Raw genomic sequence first — 4,491 nt, 5'->3', positions numbered from 1 at the left:
ATTTTATTTATGTAGGAGGTAGTTGAACCGGAAATTCCAACCGACCCTATTGTCGAGAGGTTAAATTTAGTTGAAGAAGAAAACAATTACTTGAAGGAAAAAATAAAAAAAATTGAGGAGGAGAAGATGATATTGGAGTTGCATGTAGCGGATGTCGTCGATGATCACAAAATCAAGATGGATGCAATGCGCTTGAAGATTAGAAAGATTAGAAAATATGCCATTCATACCGAGGCTTGGTATCATTATGCTGTTGGATCAATTGTTACCTTGGTTGCGCTTATAATCGCATTTGTTTTTGCATTGAAATGTTTTACATAGTTTCAATGTATGGTTTAATTAATTAGATGCTCTGGAGAGCTATATGTTATTAGATGAGAACTATGTATGTACTTTGGTTTTAATGTGATGATGAACTTCTATTAATTTGGTAACTTAATTATCTATTCATGATGTCCTGTGATGGTTTTTGACACACTTAATTATATATAATGCACGCAGATGAACCGGCAATGGATGTACGGTGACAGACACACCTCCGAGTACACTAAGGGCGTGCATGATTTTCTCGAAGTGGCCGAGGCAAACAAGCAGAATGGTTTTATGTGTTGTCCATGCCCTAAATGTGGGAATACGAAGTCTTACTCTGACCGGAAAATCCTTCACACCCACCTGTTTTACAATGGTCACTACACCACAACACTGATGCACTGTCATGTAATCTGCCGGGAGAAATCACTTTAAAGGGCAGACTAACTGCTGGGAGACCGTTTCTCCCGGCAGATAGAACTGCCACGAGAACGGCTGCCGGGGATTACTTGTCCCGGCAGATAAACTCTTCCCGGCAGTTTTTCTGCCCTTGCCCTTGTATTTGCCGGCAGTCAGTTTTCTCCCGGCAGATTTGTCAAAACACATGAAACTTCAATTACCGGCAATCCATCCGCCTGCAGAAGCCTTTTCACCCGGCAGCATTTATGCCACCATGTAGATTTCACTGCCAAATTAATCTAGGCATCCCTAATGTAATATCCATTCATTATCTTCAAACAATCATGAAATATTACATAATTTCTAGATACACTTAAATCACATAGCATATACATCTCATCCATACACTTCAATCAAAGTAACATATAGGCCTCGTCCAGAAAACCTTACTTCATCCGATAAACATAATATATATAAGGAGGTTCTGCCACAAAAGATACAGTACATATATGTTAAATGTTCCACAACCAAACTAAAGTATTGCCACAAAAGGAGAAAGTACATATGTTTCTGGGAGTGCCACACAACCAAAATGAGCATATAGGGGCTTAACCAGCAAAATGAACAGAGCAACTGTCCAGGTTCAACAAACAAAGCATATTACATCATCACTCCTCCAACTTAATCATCGGTCTTCCAAATCTTCAGCAGCTTCAAGATCTTCCTAATCTCCATCAACTTCTGTAGTGAAACCTGTAACAGACAGGAAATTCGAAATGTAACTCTCATTTCAGATTTTTTTTAAGTAACAACATGCTGCAGTTTAACTAGTCGGCATAAATAGAATTCTTGTAAATGTACAACACTTCATCATCACAACAAGCAATGTTACATCATTAGATCAAGCAGGGATTGTTTGAAGTGCACATACAGAAATCTTCCATCTGCAAATAAGCAAAACAAGAACATGTACAATCAGTGGTGAAGCCACGTACAAGCTGGGTAGTCCCAGCTTTTTGCTGAAACTAGCATGTATGTGTAGAAATGTTAACAAATTTGCACAAATTCATATATTTAGCAGTATTGGCACCGCCAATATGTACAATTGACTTGCAAAACCTGCTCAGTTCAAAACAATTTAGAACTTACTAGCGAAAGCTATGACTAAAACTCTACAGTACTATATACAACAGATTGTTGAACTCTATACAAATAGGCAAAACTCTATGCAGTACTATATATTGAACAAATAGGCAAAACTCCATACAAATAGGCAAAACTCCATACAAATAGGCATGACTGTATATTGTATGTACATAGTACACTGAACAGTACAATTAGGCGGGGGCAGGGACAAGTCAATCCAAATACTTCAGGAAATACAACAGCAATACCCATCATAAAGAATCTGTTTTATCACGCCGAAAAACAACACAACTAGGCAAAATTTGCCAGAGTAGGAAGAGCAAGGAGCTGCCAGTAAAACTAGATATTAACAAATTAGAATCTGCCAAAAAATCAATACTGTACAGAGTTGAGGGCATGCAAATTTTCATTTTGTAAACTTTGGTACTTTACAGAGTACAGGTTGCTTCAGTACTGTACAGTACTGAACTTTAGAATCTGGTTGCCATTTAGAATCTTAAGTACCGAAATATTTTCTATAGTACAATACTGAAATACATTTATAGTACTGAAAAGCATCAGTACCGTACAATTTCCTATAGGAAATATTTCGTAAAAGGAACGCAACCAGGAAAAATATTTTGTAAACTTCAGTATTGTACTATAGGAAATATTTACAAAGTTGAGGGCATGAAAATTCTTGGAAACATGGATATTACCTCCTCAGCTTGCTTGTTGTTCCTGCTTTTGCCATGGGCTTGTCCACTTCCAACTGCATACATAAGATAGAAAGAAAGCTTTTTAAGCAATCAGCCATGATAGTCATTGGTAAATTCAATCTGAAGAACAAAAACTCACATGCTTGTATGGCTATGCGATGCACCGCCCTTGAGCTTGCCCCATGGTGTTCATGTTCCCAATACCACGAGGTAGTATAGCATCCCTTTTTATTACATAGTTCACGACAACCTCACAATATTCAAGGCCAAGCTCCTGACCACCTACCAACTTTCTCCGATCAATTGATAGAATGATTGCTTTTGCCACTGGGCTAGCATTGTCTCGATAAACATTATAAAATATCACATCCTTTCCTTTCTGAGTAAGCATGAAAAGTAAGTCAGATAAGCGGAAGTGACTTTGTCATCCTAAACAATAAAGAGCAGCAAAGTATAAACAATGTACAATGAATCTGACCTGATGAATTTTTTGTGTGATTGCAACTCCCCATGATATATCCATCTTTTGTACCCACTAATAAACCCATAACATAACAAGTCTTCATAGACAGCACTAGCTTCACACCAGCAACAATTGAAGCATTTTTTACAAGGACATAATATAACATTTCCTCTTGCTTGTGTGTTTCACTACCCCGTCAATATATGCTTGTGTGTTTCTAGCTTTATCCATCCAACTCTTGTCCATTCTTGACCAGTTCCACTATAATTGCCTAACATATGAAAGAAAGTGTACTTCTATTAAAGGGGAGTATCTAGTAGCAAAATGCATACCATTTTTATCTAGTTCATGCAAAGAGATATACAATACAGACCGGGAATAAAATCTAGCACAACAGAAATAGTGAATTGAAACATCTCATTTCATGAAATGCAAACACTAAAATAGTAGCAGGAATATCATGGGGATAGCAAAGAAATATCACCGTTGATTAAGAAGCAGAGGATGTGGTGCTGCTCTGGCGATGAAGCAGAGGACCTACACGGCACTACTCAGGCAAGGAATTAGAGGGGAGGCAGCGCTGCTTCGGGCAAGGAGGTAGATGAGGTGCTACCTAGAGGAGACAATGTTCTGGAGGCTCCTTGCCTGAAGGAGAGGAGGACCAAATACATTAATAAGATAAAAATCGAAGGACAAAATCAAGGGTGCAACCATGATAAACTAAATAATCTAAGCAACATGCTAATGCTTTCACACAGTTTGATCTGATATCAATGTGAACAATGAGCAAACTTCAAATCTACAAACAGACTGCAGTTCACACGGCCGCATATAATTTAACTACTGTGGTTACTAATGTTCCAGTAGATACTGATGATATAAGGGCGCTCCTTGGTCCGTGGGTTATCTCCTGGTGTTGTTTCTTCACTAAAAATGCAAAATGGTTATTATATCTGAGTAACTATAAAGTACATAAACACTCCCAACAGACCAATACAAGCAAAAATTAGCAAGATAAATTGCATCTATTTTAAGTACAAAAGGACTCCCAACAGATTGATACAAGCAAAAATTAGCACCACAAAATTGCTTGAACAATATACCAATCTCTAATGGAGGTGTGGCCGGTGGAGAAGGTGCAGCTGCCAGAGGAGCTCAATAAGGAGGCGGTGCCACTTGAGGACCTCCTTGGTGCTCGGTTGAGCTTGTGCGGAGGGCCTGCTCGGGAGAGGACATCTGCAGAGGAGGATGGTGGTGAGGGACGACGGCGGAGGAGGATGGTCGCTGGCAGAGTGCTTGGGGTCTCTGTACGATGGTCGCCGACGGAGTGCTTAGGGGCGATGGCCCATGCTTTGAAGCCTTGTTGGGTGCTCGCAGGGGTCTCGGTGGAGGGCGCGGCAGTGGGGTGTGGTTGGGGCGCGGAGGAGTTGAGATGGTGGGGTGGGGACGGTGTGCTCTGTGTAGAGGCCGCCATAG

General features: G+C 39.9%; 1 long non-coding RNA gene across 4 annotated transcripts; it reads right to left on the bottom strand.

The window, feature by feature from the left end:
- Positions 1-1,158: 1,158 nt before the first annotated feature.
- On the bottom strand, positions 1,159-4,479 carry LOC125529767. 4 transcript variants are annotated; one of them, XR_007292743.1, is made up of 7 exons: positions 4,119-4,479; positions 3,500-3,660; positions 3,031-3,286; positions 2,692-2,931; positions 2,553-2,605; positions 1,601-1,652; positions 1,159-1,461 (listed from the first exon to the last, which is right to left on the bottom strand). It is a non-coding gene; the product is annotated as an uncharacterized LOC125529767 (long non-coding RNA). The 4 variants fall into 4 exon arrangements; XR_007292741.1 differs by having other exon boundaries at positions 1,640-1,652; XR_007292740.1 differs by having other exon boundaries at positions 1,159-1,652.
- Positions 4,480-4,491: the final 12 nt, after the last annotated feature.

Source organism: Triticum urartu, unplaced genomic scaffold, assembly GCF_003073215.2.
Source record: "Triticum urartu cultivar G1812 unplaced genomic scaffold, Tu2.1 TuUngrouped_contig_5828, whole genome shotgun sequence".
In the NCBI taxonomy this organism is placed as follows: domain Eukaryota; kingdom Viridiplantae; phylum Streptophyta; class Magnoliopsida; order Poales; family Poaceae; genus Triticum; species Triticum urartu.
This window is presented reverse-complemented; position numbering and strand designations above follow the sequence as displayed.